Source organism: Chenopodium quinoa, unplaced genomic scaffold, assembly GCF_001683475.1.
Source record: "Chenopodium quinoa cultivar QQ74 unplaced genomic scaffold, ASM168347v1, whole genome shotgun sequence".
Classification (NCBI taxonomy): Eukaryota; Viridiplantae; Streptophyta; class Magnoliopsida; order Caryophyllales; family Amaranthaceae; genus Chenopodium; species Chenopodium quinoa.
In genome coordinates this window covers 4261694-4279302 of record NW_018744151.1, presented here as the reverse complement: position 1 = coordinate 4279302, position 17609 = coordinate 4261694, and the positions used below count along the sequence as shown (strand labels likewise).

The window sequence follows — 17609 nt, the reverse complement described above, 5'->3', positions numbered from 1 at the left end:
ATCATGGCAATTAAATTCAGTGGGTAGTCAAAACACCATCAGTCATAAAGGGGGTTGCTGAAACACAGAGAAACATAGATTGATATCCCATAAGCCAGTCAATGTGCATAAGAGTGGGACTCTTAATAGCATAAATTCACAAAGAACACAGTTTCACCAACAATATAACATAAGACTTCATCATTCATCAACATACACTGGTAGAAAATATCAATTGGCCACCGGTTCAAAACCCCCCTATGCCACCGGTTTTGAACCGGTGGGCATTTGGGGGGTGGCAATAAACTGAAGCAAGGCCACCGGTTCAAAACCGGTGGCAAAAACTATTATTGCCACCGGTTAACCGGTGGCAATACACACGTCCTGCTTTTTTTTTTATATTAAATTAATGCCACCGGTTAACCGGTGGCAATAGTCCATGTAATTTTTGTTTGTTTGTTTTGTTTTATTCACTTTAAATATAATAAAAGTGTGGATATTGAGTGCTCGTTTTTCCTAAAAAAAAAACGAATAAATTAAATAATCAAACAATTGGAAACGCAACATCATAATTTTATTACTGAACAGTTTTCTAATCTACTAATTGCTCGATATAGATCACAATTACGGACATCAAAATTACAATATAAATCAATATAATCTAACAATTACAACATACAAATAAAAAAATTTACAATATAAATCAAAAAATAAAAGTTACAACATTAAAACCAAAAAACCCCATACAACATCTATATCAATATTCATGCATCTTGATTCTTCAATTTAAGATATAAATCATTATACCTGCATCAATTAAAACAAAAAAAATAAATGGATTAATATAAATAAGCTGAGAAAAAAATAAAGAAAAAAAACCCATAAACCCAGAAATCAAACAAAAATCCAAAGAAAAAAAAAACCCAGCAATTATTAAAATTAAAAAAAAAGAAAAAAAAACCCAGATATCATGCAGGTACCCATAAACCTTCGAAAATCAATCACACCCAGCAAAAAATTAAACCCAGAAATTTCAAACAATATCGAACCAATCAATTTCGAAATTAAACCTAGAAATTTCGAAACTCAATTAAACGCAAACAACTAAACAAAATCAATTAACCCCAGAAAATTCCAAAATCAATTAAACCCATCAATTTCGAACAATATTACAACAATCAAACCCAAAAAAAAATCAAGGAATGTAAAATAAATAATTAAACCCAGAAACCCTAACCCCGAATAATTAAACCCAACTACATGCACTAAGCCACTAACCTCGAATTTTACCTAAAAATAACCTCGAATTTTACAAGTTGTGGTTGATTTCGGACTTGGTGGCGGCGGTGGTTAGTGGCGTTGGTGGGCAGAAGACAGAGGGAGGTCGGAGAGATCGAGAGGGGAAAGAAGAGGGATAGAGGGGAGAGAAGAGGGAGAGAGGGAGGTCGGAGAGATTGAGAGGGGAAAGAAGTCGACAGCGGCGGTGGTGGTGAGACGAGAGAGAAAGAAAGATAAGAAGAGGGACGGCGGCGGTGGTGGTGGTGAGATGAGAGAGCAGGAAAGAGGAGATGAGATTGGAGACGAGATGATATGAGATCAGGAGAGAGAGGAGAGGAGAGGAGATGAGAGGAGAGAATGAGGGAGGCTGAGTGATTTGAGAGTAGGGTTTGGGTTTTTATAAGGGGCCTTTTTTTTAAAAGGAATAGCCATGGGTTCAAACCGGTGAAAATAATGTTTTTTGCCACCGGTTTAGTTTGAACTGATGGCAAAAACATCTCCTCAAAATCCCGCCTATTTTTCCCCACATTTTCCCCATCGGTTTTTAAAAACCGGTGGCCTTAGGGCGGTGCCAATCTTCTTTTTTCACCTAGTGATAACAATCCCCTGGCCATTATCAAACCAACATTCAAGGCATCATAGAACAACCAAGACAGAGAGTACTAACAAACCAAATACCATAACATAGAAAAAAACAATCATGAAAATGATAAACCAACCAACACAGAGATTACCACAAGCGATATTCACACAACAATGAAACAGGGACTCAAAAGACAAGTAAGGTAGCAACAATAAAACAAATGGAGAACAAAATAAACATGAATTGAGGAGAAGTAAGGTTATACGCTGCAGGGTTAATTGTTAGAGAACCACTCAGGGTGCATATCCCTCGGAAAATCCATGTAATCCTCATCACAGAGAAGCTCCGGATCAACAGGCAGCCCTGATCTCACCCTTGAGAGGGACCATTTCTTCTGCTGTTTGGCAGTGACAAACTCACTGCCTTAAAACGGGACTCCTTCACCACCCCTTCGGAAGACCCAGCAACTTCCCCCTTCACAGATCCCTCGCCTCAGTCTCCCCTTCCAGATTTGTCACCTCAATAGGGTTTTTTAGGGTTTTTCCGACCAATTCAGATTGGACCTCACTCTCTTCATCAGAAGGTACATCAAGTTTCGCACCACGGCAAACCCTAAAGGAGAGCGGCCTCATCCTACCACGGCGCAAGGGTTTGATCTTCCCAGATCCCCTCTCACAGATGTATCGAGTTGCACCTGGAGGGAGGTCATCCTTGGGTGTTTCAGGGGGAAGATTCTCAAAGAAAAACAAGCTAGCATCATTTTTTTCAGAGGAACTCATATAGTTGCAAGAGGGAAAACGATAGATCTAGAAGGGGAGTAAGGTGGAAAGTTAGGAAGAGGGAGAAAGTGGCGATTCACAGCAAAAGAACTAGGGTTCAAAAAAAAAAAAAAACAGGAGATAGAAAGTTTCGATTTTAAAGGGAAAGGAGAGAGACGAGGAAGCCATGTAGTAAATGCAGGTTGGTGAAAAAACTGGAGATGAATTGAATGAAGTGGTTGGGAAGATGAACAATTTTGTTCAACAATCAATTGGATAAAAATATAGGGGAGATAAAAGGGTGATGATATTTTTGGTGGGAATGGTTAGCAGTTGATGATAAGTTAACAATGTGATTACAAATAGGTGAGGGTCATTTATCAAATTAATGATACATAAGCAAGGGTAATATATACGGTAAATTTACCTTTAAAAATTTACTAAATAAGGAAAAAAAAACTTGTTGCAAGAAATGTGAACCATCCAAAAATGGCAAATGTTGCAAGAAATAAGAAACGGAGGGAGTATTAAAAATAAAAAGTGTTGCAACTAATTAACAAGTTCACAAATAAGAAAGTGTAGCAAGTAAAAAGAAATGAAGGAAGTATGAATGTTTGTAATTTAATTGGTTTTTGATTTTTGTTTGTTGGTCAAACTTATTAAAAATGAATATTCTTTTTTAAATATTTATAATTATTAAATTAAAATTATATGTGGCCGATGTTATTTGATAAGGGGTTACTCGATCGGTCGATTACTCGGTTAGTCAGGAATTAATGGGCAGTTAGGATTGAAATTGGTTAGCGTTTATTAAGTGGGTCAGGGGTTATCCGATCAGTGTTTTGGTGTGTGTCTGTCGGCCACACGATGTTGCTATTGCCACACAGAAAACGTGCTACAACTAAATTGAGTACTCATAAAGGGGTAGGCTATTATATAGAATTTATGTATTTACATTTTAATTTTATAATATATTTAAAATGATGGTTAAAGTTTTTTTTTCTTTTTTTTTTAAATGTCAAAGGTGTCAATTAGGGCCTGTTCTCATTGACTGAACTCAGCTGAACTGAACTGAACTGAACTAAACTGAACTGAACAACTGAGCTGAACTGAACTGAACTGAAATGAATATTTTATAAGAGAAGGAAATTAGGAGCCGAATTGAACTGAACTGAATTTCAACGTAAGAGAACAGACCCTTATTATAGAATAGAAGGGGTAATGTATAAGTATTTATGGAAAAAAAAATCAAAGCATGTTAATAACTATGAAACGGAGGAAGTATGATACTTGTATCATATTTTAATTCGCGTTTTCTCCTTTTGAGGGTTTTACACAAGGGTGTATTTTTTTTTTTAATAAAAAAAATCATATTTATCATATTTGACCCATTTATCATATTTTTTTTACCGATTTGACCCATTTATCATATTTCGTAATGATATTATGTTTTAACATTATATGAGATAGTTTTTTTTAGTACAACCCAAAATATAACCTGAACCCGCCCTGATGACCTAAATTGACATTCATGTAAAATATATTGTATACGAAGTATATTAATTGGGATAACATGCATATTGTTAATTTGTTATACAATATCAATCTAAGCTCTGGATCATCAAAACATTAAATCTACATTCAATAGCACAATAGGCCATCAACCTTTGAAGTAAAGCATCCAAAATTAACGAAGACTTATTTTACCTTCCAGGATTATGCAAAACGTGACAATTAGTGATTTAAGTAGCAATATATATTAGTGCCTATACAGCTATTCTTATGTTAGCTTTGCTTTTAAGATTATAATTTTATCTCTTGAAAGGCTAATCTATACCACTAAATCTAGCTAATTATAGATAGTTTTGATAACATGATCCAACATTTTATCCATTATGCACCCAAAATAGAGATTCACTTCAAAAAGGCATCATATCTACCAAGTTACTTGAATAAATACCAATATGATGAACATTGTAGTAGATAATTCATGCATATATTGTGCCACAAATTTGCTAGTGGTCATATACAATTTTATATAGCTGGTCTCTCAAAATATACATAAGTGTCTAGCAGACTACAAATTAATGCGTGCAACAAGTCTCAAGGTTATAAATAAGTATTATCCTCGTTCTCTAACATGCAAGTCTCAAAATCGATCTCTAGGATTTGTGCTTGAGCTTTAACAAACTAGTCACAAAGGGAAAAAAAAAAATCAAATAAAATGAATGTGTTATATATTGTATTCTTATAACCTAATACTAAGAGGGTAGATGACTACTAACACATAAGTTTCTATCACAAATTGGTGTTCATATTAAACTCTATTAGCTTTATACATGGTTAAAGTTTCTTTTAGAGAAGGACCCTATTGGGCTAGAACCTCTCATATGTCCTCCTGGTCCGGGTTAGCGAGTTAGACACTTTAAAAGTAGGAGGGAAGGGTAAGAAAATCTTCATTGCAAAGTACCTCTAGTGAGATTTGATCCCGCAACCTCAAATTTGGGAGATACAAATCTTATCACTAGAACAAACTATGCTTGGTTTTAGAGTTGGCTTAATTGGCCTAAAGAATATTTATCAATTATATCAGCATGATGCCTCTTCTTATTTTTATCTTTCAAAATCTCACTCACTCACTCACTCACTCACATGATCACATAAATCTTAGCTTAATGGGTGCTCCTCTTTATTTTCAGCTTTAATTTAAGAATGTGATCTTAATATTAAGTGCTATTTAAATTATTTGATTCTTAACACTAATTAAACCAAAAAAGGAACACAATTAAACATAGAATATTCCCTAATGATTTCCTACGCACTTCTTGGTGACATTTGATAATATAAAGATGTAAGCATCAAATGATAAAGCATAGCAAAGCGCTAAGCACCAACCCATTAGAGTGATCATCTACTCCAGCATTATAATTAAAATTTACCAAAGAAATTAATATAAAAACTATAGTATATAATTTTATATATGAGGCTGTGGTTGACCGTATACTTTACAAGATTAGGAGTTAATTAATTGGACCTACAACCAAGATATTTGGGGTCCATAACAATGCTTTATTGCAAGCTTTGAGACAATAGAAGAAGATCTAGATAATAATTTAAGTCCTCTAAAACAAAAAAAAGGTGTAAATAGGGTCAACAAAAAAAAAAAAGGTGTAAATTTGTTTGGGTGATGCCAACCCATTTGAACTTGTCTCCATACCTCAATCATCATTATTCCTATCTTATGGCTTGGATTCCATGGTTCTTCAACTACTAGTGATATATTGTGGATCAGGCATCAATATACTAACATTAAGTGTAGTGAATTGCGATTCTCATATTATGTTTTACCGTTGTCAAATCAATGATCGATGGTATTGATTGTACATTATACACTGTATAAAGTAAAGGGTTTAGATCGGATAGTTTGCCCTCTTTTCCTTTATTATAGAAATAAAATGACCTACAAATCGAGATTTGACAAAGATTTTCTTACACTCGAATTATTATTTGAACTCGGATTTTTCCTACTTATGCATTTTAAACTGGCAATTATTTTATATTACCCTCTATCCTAAAGAAATTGCCGGAGTGATAAGTTTGATAACCCTAATTATCGACCAAAAATTATATCCCTAAAATCTTTTCTAACAAATCTTTCAAGGAGGAATTTTCCAACTTTCACACTACTTTCTCTAAATTCATGGCAAGCTCTCTGTATATGATTGATGAGTAGACTAGGAAAGACCGCAAAAAAGGATTTTTCCTCTAAATGAATACTTTTTTAGTCGTTTGGTCTACATTTTGAATTAGTAACAATGGAAATGATTATATTAGGCCTTGTTGAGTATACCTCTTCTTGCTAGTTGTCAAAGTAATTTTATCGCTATACATTATTTATTTATATGTAGAAATATTATTATTCGTTAAAACAAGGAGCTATATCCAGTTAATTCTCCAGATAAATATGGGGGTGTAATCGTCTTTTTAATAACCAGTGGAGGGGTACATACGTCTTTTATGTACTAATTGAGGGGTACATGTGTAATTTCCTCACCAAATAGTAAATGCAATTAAGTTGCAAACAGTAATTGGATAGCTTACCAAAAATAATGAATAAATGACTACGCCTTTTCAATATATTTATAGAAATGCCACCAGATTAACAAAAATTCGTTTATTTGGCGGATAAACTTATATTTTCCCTAAAACTTATAGCTAGCAATTGGATTATAAGGTAACAAATAATAACATTATTTTAATTTGTTAAAAAAATAACCTTTGTTACCTCTCAAAGATACGTATTTTTCTAAGCTTCTTTGTTTAACTTTTATCACAAAGAGAGGCATGTGACTTCATACAAGGTTACAACTCACATGAGAGTGAGGTTTTTGTAATTTGTGGAATTAATCTTCATCTGTAAACCCAAACTTTACAGATAATTCACAATAAAAGGTAAATTATTCTAAATCAGTCTTGACTTTTTCACATTTTGCTGAACTAATTAAGAACTAACTTTGATAACTAACTCATAATCTAGTAATTAACGGAAACCTACTCTTAATTTTTTTTTAGATTTTACCATAAATAACTATGACAGGTAACAACGTAAGTATGTAACACCATCAAACAAGAAGATGTAGCCAGCAACCTAAATTTTTTATTTTAATTTTTAACATATTTTATTTATTTAATTAATTAATACACAGTACATATTTTTACTACTATGGATGTATATTATTCAGAAGCAGCTTACCAAATGATGATTATATAGTATACTAAACCAATAAATTATAATTTAAAATTGAAGATGCTCCTTTTAGACCAAACTTTTGGACCATATGCTTAAGTTGGACCCTTGTTACACCTAATGCTAAGGAAGGTTCTATAATTAATATGTGTGCTTTTTAGTTAGTGATTAAAATGAAATTAAATTAAAAGGGTTGTTTTCTTCATTTTCTTTGAAGTCACTAGACTAGACATAGTTTAGTGGCTTGATTTGATAGGCTTAGTTAAACGGTAAGAAAATAACGTGTGATTAAATCCAAAATAGTGTTCAAAGCTAAACTTTGTCTTCATATTAAAATAATTAATTAAAGAAACAAGAGGAAGCTGAGATGCAGAAACCTTAAGCTTTAGCTAACCAAGGCCCACCCTTTAATTATAAAGATTGTAATTACTCCGTAGTATACACAACACACTGTTTCTTTATGGATTTTTCTCATTCAAGCTAAGCTATTTATATATTATAATAATCATATTGGGAAAGATAAATAATTTAATATATTAGACGCCACATGTCTCCTAGAAGGTATATAATTTTTTCCTGTAAATTACTCGGCTGTCACATAAATTATACGTTAGTTTTGAGTTAATTAATAAGAATGGAAAAGTAAAGAAAAGGACGACCAAATTTTAGTTCAAAATTATCAAGTTGATAGTTATATGAAGTCATGATTATGATATGTTATTGTGAGGTAATTTTACTTAAAATGATTATGTAAAAATATATACAAATAGAAGTAATTTAATACAAGATAAATACAAGTAATAGATAATTGAACCTTTATATATATATATATATATATATATATATATATATATATATATATAATATATATACACCGTATCATGCAACAATACTATTAGGCTTGACGTATCTTTAACCTAACCTAACATATATGTACATATATACATTATCTCTAAATCCCTAATCCAAATTGATATTACTAATTTAAGAGAAGCTTGAATGGGCTCCAATCAAACTCTTGTCAATATAAATTTTTCTTTTATTTATTTAATTATTTAATAATAAGATTTAACATTGTTGTTGATATATTTTAAACTTAATATAAAATTGGCTCGAGCAGGCCTGTAAAGTCGAATTACCAAACCTTATTAAATAGTGCAAATAACCTCACACAAAGAATTCTTTGTATTGCGTAAAACATATCCATTAATCTCAGCTCATTGTTTGACTGTAACCAAACCTTCCTTCAAGAATAATTCTCACTAATTATCCCATAAAATCATAAACTATATGGATAACAATCATATTGGTGACACTTAACTCATCATGTGATACATACAAATATATTCTCAACCTAAAAACCCTATACATAGATTGAACCAACCTAATGCCCTATACATAGATTGACCTTCTACACATAATAGGTGTTTAATTATACAATTATTTACTGAACTTAACTAGATATATATATTCAAATTCCGAAATTAGTAAATTGTACTATATATGAATAATAGGAGTAACAAATTGAGAAAATACACACACTTTGATCCGACATGAGAAAACAATTTTATATTATGACTCAATAAGTCATAATAGTATATACTTTTATATCGTTTCTAAATCGTGGAATAATTAATTAAAAAAAAAGACATGTTTTCCTACTAAAATGTTCTAGAAGCTTTTTAATTAGCTAAAATTAATGATGTTTATCTTCAATCAAGTCCTTGTTTAAGTCAATTGGTTAAGATTGACATAGTAAAACACATATATTGTTACAAGTGTGACTGTGTGAAAGTTTTACTAAGGCTTTAGATGGAATTCTTCCTGTTTTAAGATCTATTCTCTTAGCTTCATCGCCTTATTTAAATAGGTTCTTAATTTATATAAGAATCCAATTAAATTAGATCAGACTTGAAATGTTTGACCAAACTAAAACACATCATTTAATTGGAAATTTTTTTCGTTTAATTCATCGTTATATGAAATTTTATATTAATAAAATTATTCAAAAGTACAAATAATACAAATGATAAGAAAATAAAAAAAAATTGTGCATTAAGAGGAATCTAATAAGACCCCTTGCTTGATGATATTATGCTTCATATATATTAACATACAACCCATGCTTCATATATTAACATACAAATAATACAATCCAAAAGACGACTATAGTTAAATCAAATGATAAGAAAAAAAAAAAAAAAAAAAAAAAACCAAACCATAATAGATATTTAGAAATTTAAACCACAACATTTTACTTCAAATAAAAAAAAAAAACAAATTACTTTATGATAGCAATAGCCAAAATGCAAAGGAGGTGTTTGATTATATTTGAGTGGACGATGTAATGATTTATAGGCTTGTCAATGTAAAATTTGATGATTAGCGTCTTTCATTTTTAATAAGTAAAATGCTTACATTGTTAAAACTATTAAATAATGATACATATTTGTGTAAAAAAAGAAAAAAAAAATAGTGATACATAAAAAGACACATCTATATAGTAAGATAGCACATGTTTTGTTTACGTTACTAGTAACAAAATCTTCTAACTATACATTTTCAACATTTATTCACGAGACTCTTTCAGAATTAAATTTATAGTCATCACTCTAAATATATTATCACATCAATATCTAACAATACTTGTATAATTTAAATTAACAACATATATATTTGTTAGTAGGGAGAGATTTACAGAGCATAATTTAACCGGTAAGAAATTAAATTCAATAGACACTAACCTACCAATCGATAATTTGTGTACATACTTGGTATGTGGTTTTAAAATTAAGCAACAATAATAATAATAATAATTATCCATATACTACTCAAAGAGAGACAAGAGAAGCGTCAAAATTGGGTTACGGATCTAAAGTAATTAGTGGTTGCTTTCTGCCATATCATATGAAGTATGTACATGTTGTTGTCCAAAAGAATAAGAATCTTTATGGTAAAATAGAATTTGAAATCCAAATAAAATAAACCATTATATGTGATTTTGGGAGCAAAAAGATAAAAATAAAGTAAGGTGTGAATAATTAGAACGTACGTGTTCTAGAACTAGAGACTAGATGAGGCTCCCTATATATGGTTTTGCCTAAGCTTTTGGAATTTTCTTACTGAAAAAAAAAAAAGCTAATTTTGATGTGGAAATTTGAAAGAGACAATAGGCTTTAGGTTGACAAAGTCTAAACGAAATTGCTACTTATTGAGTGTGCCCTTGTGTCATTTTCATTGCTTTGGCTTTTTTCTACTTCACTCCTTTTTCCTATGGACTGTGGATTATTGTGGTCTATGCCTTCAATTCACTAAATTTTATACTAGTACGTATTTTTAGCTTTCTAATTGTCTCCTTTCTTTTACTATGCATATTTATAGGGCTATAGGCATATACCAAGTAGGGATTAGTTATAGGCAATTATAGATAATGGATGAGATTTAGTAAAGAATGTAGAGGTTTGAGTTAGAGTGCAATTATAATAATAGATGTGATTTAGTAAAGAATCGTAAAGGTCGAGTTAGAGCGCAATTGTAAATAACAGATGCAATTTAGTAAGGAATCGTAAAAGTTGAGTAACAGCGTAATTCTAAACAATGGGATAATTCACTAAAGAATCATAACAACTACGAACTCAAATTAATTTCTCATTTCCTTAAGGATGTCTTTGTCAATTTGTCATTTTAGGTTTTCCCCATTAAGATTTCTCTATTTCTATTTTGAATGTAAGTCCTCATCATTTATTCACTTAGCTTGCATGTACTCTATAATTATGAAAATTGACTTAAACAAGCCTTATGAACTTGGAAATTTTTTGCTTAATACTTGCTCAATTTTGTAAGACTTCCAACACTTTGGCTTTAGTACGTATATACTTGATTTAATCTTAAAAAAAATATATAATCACATGAGATCTTGTTGAATACAAGTATACAACTCGATATATACTTTTATAATATCAAATTTTTGCAATGTTTTGGAAATGTGAATTAAAAGTGATTGAAATAATATTGTATTGGTAAGCGTAAAATGAGAAGCGTTACAAGTATTAAAAAAAATAAACTAAGAAAGTACTTATTAAGTGGAGGTTAGGATACATCAACTAAGTACAACCACCACCGTGACCATAAAAGATTATCGGAATGTCAATAAAAAGTCCTATAATGACCCTTCAACATAAAAGCCCAATCACAAACTTTTATATGTGGCTAGCCACACCATCATATATAGGGGTTAGTTTGTTATTATTACTGTATAAGGATATGTCAACTACGTACAACCACCACCACTACCACACCATTACGGAAGTTACTTCGTCAATGTTATAGAGATCGATGGACTTTTTGTGAAAAACTACCTTATATATACATCAAATTTTGTGAAAAACTACCTTGTAAAAAATTGTTGTAAGAAACTACCTTATAAAAATTAAATGTTGTAACTTGTAAGTTGGTACCATGTGTTTAATTTAACAATTAAAGAAAGGGAATTGGGGGTTATAGGGGGATTATAGAGAAATTGGGTGGAAAAAGGGAGAAAAAAATGATTGAAAATGGGTTATTATGCGTCTCTTATTCAGTACAATAATTCGATAAAAGATAGCTTTTTACAACATTAATTGTTTTATAAGGTAGTTTCTTACAATATTTTTTCATAAGGTAGTTTTTCACAAAATCTGACTTGTATAAGGTAGTTTTTCACAAAAAGTCATATAGAGATTACACTATCAATATTATGAGGGTTATTTGGTCAGCCTTATAGGGGTTACTTTGTTATTTTACAAGAGGTCACATATGATATGATCAGTCACACACAAAACACATTGAAGCTCAATTTAACCTTATATTAAAAAAAAAAAAAAAAAGGGATCAAGACCTTTTAATATGCGACCCCATCCGACCCTTTTAATTGGACAAACCTGTCCAATAACCCTCTTAGCTTGTAGATGGTGGTGGTGGTGGTGGTGGTGCGTGGCTGTCAGGTTCATGAGTTGATGATGGTGGATTGGATTGTTGTGATGGTGCGTGGTTGGCATGGGTGGGGAGTTGGGGATGATGGTGAGGTTTGTTAGAGAATCTATAGTAATACTTCTTTATATAAACTAAAGTGGGGATTTAGGTGATAAATTTTACTTACCTTAAATTATGCCTCTCAACTTTTTTTAATAGTACAAGTATTATATTGTAGTATTTATCAACCGTTTTTTTAAACATTCAATAAAAAAATACTCGATGACTTCATCAATTGGTTTATTTATTTATTTTTTATTTTATAACAATTATAAAAGATTTCTAATATTCATTGTATTGTACCAACAATTTTTAAATTTGCATTCACTAATGTTTATTGTTTTTTATTAGAATGAGAAAAATAACGCTTGAAGATTCGTTCTTACATTGTACGTGCACGCATTGCGTGTGTTTCTTTATTCGTTAGGATAAAAAGAGTATTGGAGGGATAGAAATGTATCACCAAGATACCAAGGGAAATGGATGATATATTATCAGGGGTGAAGCCAGGATTATAAAGTTATGGGGGCCGGTTAATATGTTAAATTGATTATAGTCTATAATAGATATTACGGAGTATTATCTTTTATTCTTGCACTTATTGGGATGATAATTATAATTATACATTTGTTTACTATATAGTTTGTTTTTATTATTTTTTTTTTTTTCAAGGCAAGACATAGTAGTAGTTTGGGATCACACTCAAAGTTTAGTAAATATAAAATTTAATGTAATGTAAGCAAATAGTCCTTAAAAGTGAAAAAATGATTAGAATTGTTGTAGTATAATTATAAAATATATATTAATTAATCTGCTAGTTTACTTAGGCCTCTTTTTTTAACTTTGTCAAATAAGAAAGAATCTAGTCTACAGGCTTATAGCCTGCCACCAAGCAGCATCTCAGCAAGAGTTAAAAAAAATGAAAAGTTAATGATAATGAGGATCGAACTTAGTGTCACGGGGTTTGAAAGTTAAAACATGAAGGCAAAGCACCGCTATGCCAAACGCTATACCACTATTTAATTGTGAAATGTTTAGTCTATATCCAAAATCTTGTAGGGGCCAAGAGTTAAATTCTAACCCACAAAGTTGGGCCGCGGGGGCCGGGCCTCCACCAGCCCCCCGTGGCTTCGCCCTTGTATATTATGACAATAAATTGTCGGATCGCATAAATTCTATTTATGCATGTTATATAAAAGTGTAGCAACTATTTTGACAGGACGAGATTACTAAGTATCATGTTAATCATCTTCTATGGTCTTCCCTAAGCAAAGAGTCCTAATTAGCGGAAAGTTAGGCAATCAATCATATAATAGATACTGGTAAGAAGCATCAACCATGAAAACGAAAGGGAACAACCATCACATACAATGTTTGGGACAATTCATAATTATGATGACAAAGAAAAAGATAAAGAAAAAAAGAGAACAAGCATAAAAATTCAATCCTAAAATTCTACAAGGAACAAAACCTATAAGCATACGAATTTGTGCAAAAAGGGCCTTCCTATTTACTAGAGTACTACCAAAAATGAATAGCAATTGGCCCATTTATCATACTGTAACACTTTTATGGAATTATATGAAATGATGAAAATTAATGATTTTTATTTTGGAGAAAAAGCACTACTCTTTATGGTTTAGGACCTACATACTTATGTACCTTTTTTTTGTTTAGCTCAAATTATTGATGGTGAATATATTGTCAAGACAAAATGATTTTTACATTTCTGAATTTTAGGTAACATGATATAGAGGAATTTGTTTTTTTTTTTTGTTTTTTTTTTATTTATTAAAAATCTAAATAGACACTAAATTGTAAGTTTGCTAGGTATTTCCTCTATTTTTAAATACTTGCTCTACTTTTCTTTTTTAGCCTTTTTTTTTAAATTCTTGCTCTATTTTCTTATTTAGAAATCTTTTATAATATTTAATTCAATTCTCTCACTTTAGTGGAACCAGCATAAATTATATTTTATTAATTTAATATTCTCTCTCCTCCACTTCTCTCAACCTATTTTACTTTTTATAATTTTTTATTCTTCCTCTACCCACATCCATATTGTATTACTTTCTCCAATTTCTTTTATTACTCCGTGCATAAAAAAATGGAGCAAGTATTTAAGAATGGAGAGAGTATATAATATTTCATATATTTTAAAATTACAAAAGTTGTCCATGCTTTATGTAATCAGAAAAAATTGCTTATCAAACTATCTAATAAGGTTATTATAGCCTTTAATTACACATGTTGTTAGTTAAATAACATATGTTCGCCAAACAACCTAACTCGGTATTTTAAAATTTCAAGAGATACCAAAGGAGCAAAACAGTTGCATCAATTATTTGATTGCCATCTATTCATAACCTTCTAATTATAAAGAGTAAAACCTAAGCTAAGTAGCATAATATATGTTGTGGATTATAAAGTTCAAGAAATCAAGAACCTTTTACCTCAATAAGTGAAAAATGTTGCAAATTTTCACTTTCGGTGAGTTGAGCGTGTAATATTCTTGCTTTGTGTTCAAGCATTCTCAATTTGTACTGTCGATTTAGGATTTATATCATGATAATAACTTCAATATATTAATCATGGGGTGCAACTTTGAACTTTCTATTTTATAGAAATTAGTATGAGATTAATTTTGTGCAAGGCATGTAATGTTGATTGATAGAACCATGTTAAAGGATCATCTGAACCAAAGGCTCTGATACTATAAGATCATACCAATCAAAATCTTAAGCTAATGTTTAAAATACGAGAATATGTTTTATACTCTATCATTGATCAAACAATTCATAAAGGATTAAAGGGTAATTACTTTCTTTCTACGAAATTGATTGGACGGCTTAACTGATTAACAGTCTAAACAAATGTCAACTAATGTCGTTTTGTATGAAAACAACACAGTGATATGAATAAGATGACAATAACATTAGATAAGACAATTTTTTTGGCTAACTACTGATGTAGCAATAAGATTTTAATAAGTTGGTTGATTGTTGATTAATTAGGCCACTAATTTTAATTGCCTAAAATTAGTTTATTTGGATTGTTTTATCAATTGACAATTAAGTTGGTTGTTTTGATTATTTGAGTATGTTGTTAATAGGAGTAAATTAAAAATATTAGCTAAGTCCAAATATATCAGGTTGAGTGGTTGACTGTTTATCTTTGGGAAAAATAACATGTTATGGGCAACCCATCCAATTTTAAGTTTGATAAGAAGTCAAGAAGATATTTATCGATTTCCTTTATAAATAAGAGATATTTACCGACCGACAACTACCTTACAAATTTTGTTTTAGGGGAAAATACAATTACAACTTAGTCTGATTAAAACTTGAAGAGTTTTTTTAACAAAATTTTAAGAGATTGATGGTATATACGTCTTACAGCCTGTTCTCTTCAGATTATTTTGAGTTCACTCCATTTTAATTCTTAATTTCCTTTTCACGTAAAATATTCAGTCAGTTCAGTTCAATTCAGTCAATTAGAATAGGCCCTTACTCATGTAAAATAATACTTATTATGATTAAATTTAAGAACATACAATCTTTTTTTTTTTTTTTAATAAAGGTAAGAAAAATTAAGGAAAACGTTAGGCAGTAACTTTTTGGTGCGGCAGGAGTAACGAATTTTTTTTACTAGGGATTACTCGAGTTTTTCAGTCAAGGGTTTATTGAGATACTCGATCAGGTGTTACTTGAGGGGTTCGGACAGGAGTTACTCGAGGGGTTCACTTGATTAAAGGTTATTCAATTAGGGGTTACTCGAGTTTCTCGATCAGGCCGCATACAAAAAATTGTGACTCGAATAACCCCTGAACGAGAAACTCGAGTAGTCCCGGCAATTCGACTAACCCCTGACCGAATAACTCAAGTAACCCCTGATCGAGAAACTCAAGTAACCTCACAAGGGGAATGCCTTAACGCAATACAATCTTTGTGATTGAATTTAAGAACATATACACATATTACAATGTATATAAATCTAATACTTCGTACATGCTAACAAACATAGATAGAAGCAGCGAGGAGTAGGCAGCAAAAAACCTAACTTGTGAGATTACAATCAAATGTGCGTTAGGAGTTGTTTAGAGATTTAGTATATCATTTAATTATATTTGAAATTATATGACTTAAAGGACTACCAAGTTCCATGTATATTTAATATTTAAAGATGAAACATGAGTAGCGTACATATTGTACAAAATTTCTACATAGTTTATAATAAAGTCAAGATTCATTTCCTAACATCTAATAAAACTTTTTGAACTGATTAATTCTCCTATTGACGATCCAAGTGGGATAAAATGGCTAGTCTTGATTTGAAATTTAAGATAATTGGCCAGACATATTCAAAGTTTCTTTGATTATAGTTTCCTATAAATTAAATTAATTGGTTGAATTGTCAAGTTTGGAATATGTTAAAAGGGCTTTGACACATTTTTATAAAGAATGTTTATGTCGAAATATTGATATGGAGTATCATAATTAGGAATGGCTAATAAATTTGGCCATCTATAATTTAAAGGGATTTGTTAAACATCGCCCGCAAATCTTCACATAAAGCCCACAAATTAGACATGGTTTGACAATTTTGCCCATTTCTAAAATCGTACCCAAAGTGAACAAATCTCGATCTAACAAATGTGGAGTCGTACTGGGTTGCCCAGGGAGGCCGGAGAGGCGAGGGTCGCCGGAGATACGTCGTCTTCGACGGAAAACGAGGTGGCGCCTAGTTTGGACGCCGGAACCATGGCAAGGACGTTCAGGCAAGGCGCCACAACTAGTGCACTGGCGTCTAGCCCAGGCGCCTCAACCAGTGCACTGGCGTCCAGGCCAGGCGCCACCACCAGTGCACTGGCGTCTGGTTTGGACGCCGCCCTTACTTTTTAATTTTTTTTTATTTTTTTGCCTTTTTTTTTATTTTTTTAAATTGTGTTTATTAAATTTATGTTTTGATTTAGGATGTGGAAATTTATGTTTTTTATTTGATTTTATAAAAAATATATATACTAGACTTATAAAAAATAACACATAAAATTAATAAATATTTTAAAAAAAAAATCAAACACATTAAAAAAAAAATTAGAAAATTTTTCTGATTTTCCAAAAAAAAATAAATAAAAAAAAATTAAGGCAGCTGGGGCGCCTGGCCAGGACGGCCCGTGGCTGGTGGTGGCGCCAGGTCCGGCAGCCACGTCCACCGGCCTGGCGTCTGGGCAGGACACCCAGCCACAGTGACTGGC

General features: G+C 31.3%; 1 long non-coding RNA gene across 1 annotated transcript; it reads right to left on the bottom strand.

Annotated features, from left to right (window-relative positions):
- Positions 1-536: 536 nt before the first annotated feature.
- On the bottom strand, positions 537-1566 carry LOC110693772. The gene is made up of 2 exons (XR_002505667.1): positions 1258-1566; positions 537-786 (listed from the first exon to the last, which is right to left on the bottom strand). It is a non-coding gene; the product is annotated as an uncharacterized LOC110693772 (long non-coding RNA).
- Between the last annotated feature and the right edge of the window lie 16043 nt (positions 1567-17609).